This window comes from Micropterus salmoides, unplaced genomic scaffold (genome assembly GCF_014851395.1).
Source record: "Micropterus salmoides isolate LMB-PRFRI ecotype aquatic unplaced genomic scaffold, ASM1485139v1 Ms_hic_scaffold_12, whole genome shotgun sequence".
NCBI lineage: Eukaryota > Metazoa > Chordata > Actinopteri > Centrarchiformes > Centrarchidae > Micropterus > Micropterus salmoides.
In genome coordinates, this window is record NW_024040263.1 from 23,223,838 (window position 1) to 23,236,006 (window position 12,169).

General features: G+C 45.1%; 1 pseudogene; it reads right to left on the bottom strand.

Moving 5' to 3' along the window:
- LOC119899474 overlaps positions 1-12,169 on the bottom strand; it is an 84,124-nt pseudogene that overhangs the window by 66,456 nt on the left and 5,499 nt on the right.

The window sequence follows — 12,169 nt, forward strand, 5'->3', positions numbered from 1 at the left end:
TACTTACTTACTAACTGTAGATAGAGATGTAACAATTTAACTAAATTAACTGCATGTCTGAATAACAGGAAATCCTACATGTTTAATGTTTTGGAGACTTGCAGATTTTGAAGCGCTGGTAAAGGCCAAGCTGTAAAACACTGTACATGACAGAATAACCAATCAACTCAGAAAATGACACAGAAATTCAGCAAAAGTTTGTGCTCACCGGCACTCTCTGAAGAGAACTTGGAAAGCTCTTCTTTTGACCCTCTTGCATAACCCCAAATACCACGTAGGCTGTCCCATCCACCTCTTCACCAAACAAATACCTAAAACCACCAGAGAAGGACGTGTTTAAGCCCACAATGAAGTGAAAAAGGACAATAAAACGTGATGGTCAAAATGTAACAACACACAAATGACCTATAGACAAAAAAGAGCACCAACACAATCCCTGAACACCACCCTTTATTTTCTACTTCAAGCACTCTACTTATCAAATTTGGTCTCTAAAGCTATAAAACAAAATCTTTAACTTACATAGCTTTGATGTTGACGGTGAGCTCTTCAGCGTCCACGTAGAAGAAGGCGCTCACAGGTGTCAGTTTAACCTCAAAACTGGGCAGCACTGAAAAAATAAGAGTTGTTTTGTGTGTCCAATCAGGTAAAAAGACAATGAATGTTTCAGTTAATGAAGGACTTACCATATTCTTTGACCTCGAACTCTGCAGTATAGCTCTGCTGTGGGTTGCTGTGAAACTTCGCCACCACCTTCCACAGTCCAGGACTAAACACAGGCACACAGAAGAACACATATTTCAGTAATAAAGCAAAAAATGTAATTTTTCACAGCATTTAGAAACAGGGAATCAGACTTTAAGTTTAAGTTAATTATATGTTACACAAAGTATTTGCCTCGCGACCCTGTATGCAGGATAAGCGGTTGACGATGGATGGATGGATGGACAAAGTATCTGCTGCAATGGACTTGATGTTTATACTGTCATACAGAGAGCAGCATCTGAGGTTTAGAAGAAAGTTAGAAGAAGGAAAAGTTTTAAGGTTGGCCGGCAAACTGCACAATAAATACTGTAGAATGGTTGCACCTTTATTTTTTGTATTTTTAGTCTGATTATTTAAGTTTATACAATTAAATGTATTTTTCTTTTGTTATATCTCTCTGTCTGACCATTTACTATAAATCTTTACATCTTAATAGATAAATTACTCTACATTTTTTTAAATAGGAAACATTTCAGCAAAGAGTTCAAAGATTCATACCACTCTGGTATAAAGCCAGCAGCCAGTTAGCTTAGCACAAAGACTCGAAATGGGAGAGGCCTGTTGCAAAACAAAATCCATCTGCCACCATATGAAAAGCATGTTCATTAAAGCGTTATATCATGTTTATTCTTTACAAAAAGTGAAAAGACTATATTATTAGATTACAGGGACTATTTCTTGTCTGGGACTAGGTATTTCTCGTACCTTTGAAGAGAGCCAGGCTAGACATTTCTCCCTGTTTCCAGCTGTTAAGATAAGCTAAATAACCTCCTCCTGGCTGTTGCCTTATATTCAATTGACAGATATGACAGCTGTATCAATCTTGTCATCTAACTCTCTGTCAGAAAGCGATAAACGATTTCCCAAAATGCCAAATAACTGCTTTGATAAATTAAAATGTGTAATTTAAAGGTAGCCTTACCAAACCAAATTGCATGATTTCCACTAGAGTCAAAAGCTAAAGATGGCAGTTATTGCTACTTTGCTAAGATAATTTACCTTTTAGCAGATCTAGTTTAGTTTTGTTGTTTTTTGTTCACCTGCTGTCTCATTTAGCTATGTGCTAACAAACTAAAATACCAAGAAATGTTGGTTTATCAAAATGTATATATTTAATTCAGATCCAGCTGGGTAAGTAAAAGTAACTAAAATGCTTTAGCCATGACTAGATGTGACAATCTTTCCAACTAGCTTTGACTAGATACAGCTCTCTTGCTTTAGCTCTGAGATGAATTGCAGTAAGTGTGACTCATATTTAATATTACCAACACAGTCACACACACAGTCAGCCAGTGTATTCATATTAATTTATACCACAAACAGGGCTACACTGACACAACCCTTTTTCCAGAACCCTCGTTTCCTATCCAGTTGTGCTAATAATAAACTAATATTTATTCATTCAGTCATCATTTGGCCTTACTGACACAACTGAAACGTCTGTATGATGTGTGTACTGAGAATTCAGTATTGAATTGAATTAACCTGTTGTCTATTTTAAAATGTAATTTCACCACTAAAGAACAGATTGTATAGAAATGCAATTAAAATAAAATAGTCACCTGACAATTTCAGCAAGACTGTAATATCCAGAGTAGAGCCCTAGTTGCAGAGAGACTGAATCAAGTGGCATAATTATGCCGTCAGGAGTCTAAAAGTAAACAGTATTAAACAACCATTAACAGAGTCATGGCAGTTTACAAATTAATTTATTAAACCCATGCTATATTATACATGTGGTACGTCTTTTTATCTATTCTCTATGAGCCTGTTCATCATCTAGATTAACTCTTTTTTTTTGCTATTTGTGTCTTACAATGAAAGAGAGGCTGCATTCAATATGCAACTAAACTACTAGATGGAGGTCCACATTTATTTTTACAGTAAGTAGTATGAAAGGAGTCACTAGTGAAAGAAATGAAACCTGAAGGTCTGGGTGTGTTTTTGTTATTTTGCTAAATTATCTAGCTACTCTCTGTACTCCCAGTGCATCTGATTATGTAATATTACATTTAATTGTGTGCATATCAAAGATAAAATACAATACCACAATCTCAATGGCAATATCAGCATTTTGGATTGTGTCATCTATGGGCTCCATACGGGGCGTCACTGCAAACATCCTGTAATAAACTGAAATAAGAGAGTGAAAGAAGTTAATTTTGCTGCTGAAGGTTTATGGTTTGATTGATTGATTGATTTCTTTTTCAAACATGTAAATTAAACAAAATGAGAAAACAAATGTGGTAAAAAAAGAAATGAACAACAAAATAAAACTCTAAAAAACACTATTTACATACATTTACGTGTACTACTATATTTAATAAAATAGCTACAAATAATAAACCTAAAGAAAAGTACATATTCAAAAGTTGTATTCACATACATATATTTACACAAACACAACAATATTTATAGACATACTTCTAATTATTCAATATAAACCCAAATGATTATTAGCACTGTATTTCTCTGTACCTCTGAAATATAGTTTACTTGAACATCTATTTAAAATGGAATGTTTGGACATTGCTTAAATTTGTAGTGTAGTGGACCAACAGTGTGGATTTGTGCATTTTATATTAAATAATTTGGAATAATTTCAACTCCTCTTTTCTCTCCCAGAGAGAGGGGTTGAGATCAACTTTCAACAGATGGCTGAAGAGACCCCAAAAGAGGGGGGTTGAAAGGTCGCTTTCCCTAAGTGCTATTCCTGAGCAGTTGATCGTAAAACTGGCCACCTTTGGCAACAGCCGAGATAAGCCTCTCGGTGCCTGAATTGTTAAAATGACAAAGAAACTAACCAGAGATTACAAACAGCCCATCAAAACTCTCCTTAAAAGGAGACAGGAAACCCTAAACTGCCCCCCCAATACATGTAACTGTGGCAACTGACCTTGCTCTGTGTTTCATTACCTCATCAAAGAGATACTCTTTTTCACGCCTAGATGAGAAACTCCAGGACACCAGAGACACAGACCTGAACTCCCTTATGCAAACAAAGATTGATGTGCAAACGTGATAAGCCAGGAAAGGGGACACAACTCCTGCCTTCTTGAGCTATAACGATGTTTCATTATAAACTGTTCTCTTCAAATAATAATCCTTGCTAAGTTAGTAGTGGCGCTGCCTCTTATTTGAGTACTTATGTTACCATGTTGTTGCTATCTGTTGTTGATATTATTGCTGAAAAGAATCTAAATAAGTTACTTTTGCAGTGTTTTAATTTTCAGCAAGGTTAAGGACACTCCTTCATTTTATGTGTAACCAATGCTTGTCACAATACTTTCTCACACAATTCCTTTAGAAATTATGATAAATGTCATCCTATACAGCTTGAATTTAAGGCTAAATAACTAAATTTTCCAGCTCCTGAGAAGATTGTTTTTGGATTAATCTAAGCTGTCGTCATGTAACCTGAGCTCCCCCAAGTGGACGAAATAAGTATTACATGCCATCATCCTGAAATGCTAACATTTTAAGGTCTAATTACTATAATTGTTTTCCTGTTACCCAATGCTTAAACTTAGAAAGGTACAACCGTTTGACCATTGAGGTTTGATTATGGGAAGGTATTGATTATAATATGTGCAAATAGATTTTCTTTTTCTTATAGACATTAAAACTTTAGAAAGACAGTCCCTCAGGAAACCGGAAATGGCCGCCCTGTGGGAAACGAAGGACTGCCCTCTGGGGAACCACGCCCCAGACAACAAAAGATCGACACACAACGTCGTTCGTTCTCTTCCTCTCTTTGCTCTGCTCTCTGGACGTTTCCCTCTTGTTCAACAACTCCCATGGCTTCTTGGCAGAGTGTGGATCAATTTATTGTCGCAATATTTCCTGGCGAGCCCTGGACCCTGCTGACACCTGGCTGGTACCTGTTGTCGGCACGGATGTGGAGGCCCAGCTTCCTTGCCGATGTTCACTTCGACTCCGCAGAGGTGGCGTCAACCACGGACATCTTCGGCCGCTGAGTACCTCGGACGGCCAGTCCGGCAACACAGGCCGCCCCTGTCAGAGCAGCCTTGGTCAATGCTAGATCGTTAGCGAATAAGACCTTCATCCTGAATGACTTCTTTACCTCTCATGATTTGGATTTCTTATTCATAACCTGGCTGAATGTTGGTGAGTCGAACTTTTACCGGCTGATTGCTCTTATTTTAACTCTCCGAGGACTACTGGTCGAGGAGGCGGACTTGCTACTATCTTCAAGAAAAAGTACAACTGCAGACAGCTGTCACTGGTCTCCTTCTCAAGCTTCAAACTAACCATGTTTGAATTGGGTCAATCTCAGCCGTTATTATGTGCAGTTATATATCCTAAACCTACCTCCTAAATATAATAAGGATTTTATCAGTGACTTCTCTGATTTCCTGTCTGAAATCATGCAGAAATATGACCGGATTTTAATTGTAGGGGATATGAATATTCATGTATGTTGTCCTACAAATCCGCTGGCAAAAGACTTAAATCTTATCGATGCTTTTAACCTTACACAGTTAATTTCTGGTCCGACACAGGTCCATGGTCACACATTAGACCTTGTTCTGTCATAAGGTGTACCCATTTGTAATGTAGACATATACGAAGCTGTCTTCTCTGATCACGCTCCTGTTTTATTTGACGTTTCTCTTCCCTATCGAACCGTTAAGCAATACACTCCACCTCGTATCTGCAGGATGATCAAACCCACCACTGCTGTGCAATTCTCCGGTGCTTTTAATACTGCTAGGGAGGCTATGGGATCCTCTGCTTAGCGGAGTTAATCTCTTCTTTTTTATCTACTTGTTGCAACATTCTTGACACCATTGCCCCATTTAAATCCATGTGTTCAAAACCCAAATCTGAACATTGGAAAAGTGACTTAACTCGGGCAGCTAGACAACAGTGTAGGAAATCTGAGCGCAAATGGAAAAAAGATCATCTGCAGGTTTCTTATGACATTCTTAGAGAAAGTTTGCACAATTATCAGAGAACTGTTAAAGCTGAGAAGACCAAGTATCTCTCAGATTTTATTTCAAATAATTGCCACAAACCTCATGTTCTTTTTAAAACAATTATTTCTCAATACTCCTCAATCTGTCTATCATGTAGCGTCCTCTGAGGCCTGTGAAAAATGTCTCCATTTTTTTGTGGATAAGCCTCAATTAGAGCAAGCATCGCACTTCCTGCTTTTGACCCCTCCATTTCCATAGAGTGCACAGCTGTTTTTAACTGATTTGAGACTGTATCCATCTCTACTCTCAAAATATTGTTACACATTTGAGACCCTCAGTTTGTCCCACTGATATTGTCTCACCTTGCCTTTTTAAAGATGTGTGGGACACTACTGGACCTAACATCCAAGACACTATAAATAGCAGTCTTACTTCAGGTTCTGTAACAGCCTGTTTTAAACAAGCAGTGGTGCAGCCACTAATCAAGAAACCAAATTTGGACACATCTGCTATCGCCCTATCTCTAAACTCCCCTTTGTCTCGAAGATTTTAGAGAAGGCAGTTCTTTTACTGTTGCAGTCCTTTTTACATACACATGGTGTTCTTGAGGTGTTCCAATCTGGTTTTAAGACATTTCATAGCACTGAATCTGCACTTTTAAGAGTTTTTAATGATCTTTTAATCTCAACTGACACTGGAGATTATGCATTTCTTATGCTTTTAGATCTTACAGCAGCATTTGACACAATTGACCACAGCATCCTTATTTCTCACCTCGAGCATGGCGTGGAGATTAAGGGCACTGCCTTAGAATGGTTTAGGTCATACTTGTCAGACAGAGATTTTAGAGTCAGTTTTGGTGAGACTATTAAAGCCTGGATGGCCTTAAATTTTTAAACTTTAACGAGAGTAAAACTGAGGTCATGGTTTTTAGACCCAGTGGCACCTCTGATAATAGACTGAAATAGACCTGGGCACTTTGCAACCTTATGTTAAGTCTGTTGTAACAAACCTTGGAGTAAAAATGGATTGTGATTTTAAATTGGAGAAGCAGATAAATTCTGTTGTGAAAGCAAGTTTCTTTCAACTTAGGCTTCTTACTAAGCTGAAGCCCTTTTTATCCCTCACAGACTTTGAGAGGGTTATACACGCATTCATCACAACACGGCTTGACTATTGTAATGCTCTGTATGTAGGTGTTAGCCAGGCCTCCCTCTCGACTACAACTGGTTCAAAATGCTGCCGCTCGTCTCCTTACTGGAACTCGTAAGCTCCCCTGTTCTTGCCCCTCTTCACTGGCTCCCTGTTAATTTTAGGATTGATTTTAAGACTTTATTGTTTGTTTTTAAAGCCCTTCATGGACTAGCTCCAGTATATATTACTGATCTGTTGAAGCCACATGCTCCTTCAAGGTCATTAAGGTCTGCAAGCCAGTCTCTTCTTGTTGTCCCTAAAACACGGCTCAAGAGCAGAGGGGATCGAGCTTTCTCAGTCGCAGAACCGAGACTGTGGAATGAATTGCCTCTCCATGTCAGACTGGCCATAAGCCTTCCGGTTTTTTAATCACAATTTAAAACACATTTTTATTCCTTGGCTTTTAATCTGGCATGAGAACTGTATGTTGTATTTGTCTGGTGTTGTATTTTTGTCTATTTATTGTTTCATGTCAATGTACAGCACTTTGGTCAACCTGGTTGTTTTTTAAATGTGCTTTAGAAATAAAGTTTGATTGATTAATTGATAAACTCATAGCTTACTTTCATTAGTTCTCCTCTGCCGTATGAGTCAAATCCTCCCACAATCGATACTCCATTGTCATTGTTTAGCCATTGTTTATTTCTCTGATGTATTTAACCACCTTTTATATCACCTTAGTTAGTTAATAAATTCACTGTAATCGAGGAAATGTGTGTAGTGCCTACTTCTGAGTCCCTGCCAAGAGAATTTACCCTTTAGATATGAGACTGATTGATTTAAGATAATTGAGCGATTATTAACTAACTGATCACTGGTGAATAATTGTATAATTATTAAAAGCTACCTAGAGGTCCGGAGACTCTAGGTTAATAACAACTCCGGTGGTGCCCCTTGCGAAACGAGAGCTTTTTATGGATTAATATTTTTTGAATATTAAAATTCATAATTGGGTATTAATTCTCATAAATTTATTAAAATTCATATGTTGTTTAGACATGCTACAAATTCATTATTTAGCCATTCCACAATTTAACACCACTGACAGATAAACAGAAACTTTTCCTAATAGTTTGAAAACGTCTCGGGTTACGTATGTAACCCTGGTTCCCCGAGAAGGGGAACGAGAGACTGCGTCGGTTACGACACTATGGGAACGCCTCTAGGCGAAGCAGGTCTGAACGTGAATGAAATCACTCCAATCCTATTGGCCTGTTGCTAGAACGGTAAGGTGTGACGGAATAACCGGAGGAGTATAAAGCACACCTGTACACACTCATCATTAGCTTAAACTATGAAGCAGGCGCTTCAGGCGGGGAGAGAGGTGCGGCGGACCGACGCAGTCTCTCGTTCCCCTTCTCGGGGAACCAGGGTTACATACGTAACCCGAGACGTTCCCCTTCGAGGGAACTCGAACTGCGTCGGTTACGACACTATGGGAACGAGATACCCACTAAACCGTGCCGAAAACCCCGCCTGCCCCTGTGTGCAATAAAGTGGCACTACTAAGAGGAGAGCGCACGAGTGCCAGGTGCCGAAGGAAGGTCAAGACTGTAAAACCGAATGAATGTGTGCGGAGTGGCCCAGCCAGCCGCTAAACAACATCCTGCAAGAGGCCCCGAAAGGAGGGCTCGAGAGGCCGCCTTGCCTCTGGTAGAATGAGCCCTCACAGCCACAGGTGAAGGCAAACCGCGCACCTGATAGGCCAGGGAAATAGTCTGAACAATCCAGTTGCTAATAGTATGTTTGGATGCAGGGAGCCCGGCCCCGGGAGACCCAAAACACACTAGCAGCTGGTCAGCCTTCCTCCAACGGGAGGACCTCATAGTGTAAATACTCAGTGCTCTGACAGGGCAGAGCAGATGAAGTCTCCCGTCCTCCGCCGTCACATGAGGTGGAGGATGAAATGCCTGCAGCACTGTGGACCCTGCCGCACAAGAAGGCACTTTAGGGATGTATCCTGACGAGGGTGCAGGATAGCCCTAATATTCCCCGGGGCAAACTCCAGGCTTGCGGGGAAACCGAAAGCGCTTGGAGCTCCCCCACCCTCCTCAGAGAGGTGATAGCAAGGAGAAAGGCCATCTTGAGGGTCAAGTGCTTAGCCTCAGCTGACTCCAGGGGTTTGAAGGGGGCCTCAGCCAACGCCCCAAGAACCACTGCCAGATCCCAAGTGGGAACCTTGGACCGAGTCGCAGGTCTCATCCTCCGGGCACCACGGAGGAAAAGTACAACCAAGGGAAGTTTCCCCAAGAACCCCTCCCTCAGAGGGGTGTGGAAAGATGAAATAGCTGCCACGTACACCTTGAGGGTGGAAGGGGAAAGACCAGCAGAGAACCGGTCCTGGAGGAACTCAAGTACCTGAACCACCGGGCAGGTAACAGGGTCCACCGACCGCTCCCTACACCAAGTGGAGAAAACACTCCACTTCAGGCCGTACATCCTCCGTGTGGACGGGGCCCTGGAGCTCAGGAGGGTCTCGACTGCTCCGGCTGTTAGACCCGCCTCTAGGTACTGTGCCCCCTCAGGGGCCAGACCCACAGTCGCCATATGGCGGGGCAAGGGTGAAGAACCCGGCCCTGCGCCTGGGACAGCAGGTCTCTCCTCAGAGGGACCCGCCACGGCGGGCCGTCCAGGAGCGACATGATGTCCGAGAACCACACCCGGGTTGGCCAGAACGGGGCTACGAGCAGTAGGCCGACATAGTCCTGGCGGACCCGCTCCAGAACCCCGGGAGCAGAGCGACTGGGGGAAAAGCGTACAGACGTAGCCTCGGCCACGAATGTACCATGGCGTCCAGACCCAACGGGGCTGGAGGAACGAGAGAAACCATAGCGGGCAGTGCGTAGTCTCTTGAGACGCAAACAGATCCACGTCTATGGGGCTCGAACCACTTCGGGGTGAAGTCTCCATTCCCCGGGCCTCAGCCCCTGCCTCAACAGCAGGTCTGCTCCCTGATTCTGCGTCCCCAGGAGATACATCGCCCTGAGCGATAGTAACCTCTGCTGGGACCACAGGAGGATCTGACGCACCAGTCTGTCCAGAGGGCGCGAGCGCAGACCGCCCTGGTGATTCAGATAGGCCACCACCGCTGTGTTGTTCTCCTCGGAGCGAACCAGGACGTGGTGGCCTTGGAGATCGGGCAGGAAACTCCTTAGAGCCTGGAACACCGCCAACATCTCGAGACAGTTGATATGCCACTCGGATCGATGCACCTGCCAGGATCCCCTTGCAAAGCGGCCGTCCATGACCGCGCCCCAGCCCGTGAGGGAGGCGTCTGTCGAAAGAACCAGCCGGCGACAAGACCCTCCCAGCACGGGCCCCTGGGACAGGAACCAAGTTTCCTTCCAAACTGATAGGGAACGAAGACACTTGTGCGTAACCCAAACCAGACGGAGAGGATTCCCCTCGGGGAAAAACCCTTGTTCCTTAGCCACCACTGCAGGGGTCTCATGTGCAGCAGTCCAGATGGTATTACGCTGGACGCAGCCGCCAGGAGACCCAACACTCGTTGAAAGTGTTCCATAGTGATGGCGTGGCCTAACTTCACCCCTTTCACGGCAGCCAATATGGTGTCGACACGTGCCGGAGACAATTGTGCCCGCATCGTTGTCGAATCCCATGCAACCCCTAGGAACGTAGCCCGTTGGGTGGGCGCCAGCACGCTCTTCTTTGCGTTGAGCCTCAGCCCTAAACGCCGCAGACGAGCCAGAACGACATCTCGATGCCGAACTGCCAACTCTCGAGACTGGGCTAGGATGAGCCAGTCGTCGATGAAGTTGAAATCCGGATGCCCCGGAGCCTCAGCGGGGCCAGTGCTGCATCCATACACTTGGTGAATGTGCTAGGGGAAGTGCCAGGCCGAATGGAAGAACCCGATACTGGTAAGCCACACCCCCGAAGGCAAACCTCAGGAACTTCCTGTGAGAAGGACGGATGGAGACCTGGAAATAGGCGTCCTTTAGATCTATCGTGACGAACCAATCCTCAGATTGGATGTGCGTCACGGTGGCGGGGATGATGAGCATCTTTAACCTGAATCTCCTCAGAGACCGGTTAGAACCCGCAGATCCAAAATAGGGCACGCAGCCCTCCGTCCTTCTTGGGGACTATGAAGTACCGGCTGTAGAACCGGCGTCTCTGTCTGGGGGGGAGACACGTTCCACGGCCCCTTTCCTCAGCAGAGTACAAACTTCCTGTCCCAACACCGGACCTTGCTCCGGGCGGACCACAGTCCAAACCACCCCCTCTCTTCTGTTGAATTTGGAGGGCGGGTTTTGAACTGTAGTCGATACCCATCTATGGCAGTGCGCAGGACCCGCGGAGAAATGTTCGTCAGGCTCCGCCAAGCGTCTGCAAAGTCTGCCAACGGAACCAGCCCCTCGGGGCTGGTGGTCGGTGTCTCGTGTGATCTTCTGGTGGACCCCTGAAGCCCCAGAACGGCAGGGGGGAGCCGCCGAAGATCCACGGTGAGTGAGTCGGGATGCCGTCCGCCTGCAGACCCTCGGGGCAGGCAGTACAGCGCGGACTCGGTGGTGGCAGGTGCGTCCTGAACGTGTAAACGGCGGGATAACATCACCTGTTGCCACGGCGGAGGGGACCTCGGTCGGCCTCCGGGGGGGGTGGGGGGGGTGCGGGAGGGGAGAAAGACTCCCCTACCCCGGTCTTCCCTGAGCTCCGTCGGGACTGGATGACGGTCCTCAGATCGCGTCTCTCAGACGGCTGAGGGTGAGAGCGCCGTCTCGTGCCCCAGCTCCTCGGGGGGCCCCCGAGAAGCGACACTCTGCTTCCCTCCTCTCCGTAGGAGCTCGTAGAGGGAAGGGACCTACGCCTGGCAGCCTCAGCTGCCTTGGGTCCAGACCGGCGAGGGAGGTACTGGCGGAACGCTTCGCACTGCGTCTAACGCTTCGTGGTTCTGCGAAGCTCCGCCAGATCTTCCTCGGAGGGACCCCCCCTCTGAACCATCTCCTGTAGCAGGTTGGCTTGGTAGGCTTGAAGCACCGTGGTGTGCAAGCTCGCACCTGCCTGGCCCGCTGCCATGTACGCCTTCCCCACAAGCGTGGATGTGGTGCGACATGGTTTGGATGGTAATGCCGGCTTCTCCAGGGAGGACGCAAGTCGAGGGGAGAGATAGCTCGCAAGCTCATCCTCCACCCGAGGCATCCTCCCATAACCACGGTCCCTAACCCCCATCACATTACTGTAGTTCAGTGATCGGGGTGTGGAAAGCCATGTAGAGAAGGGTCTGCCCCATGATTTACTCATCATGTAAA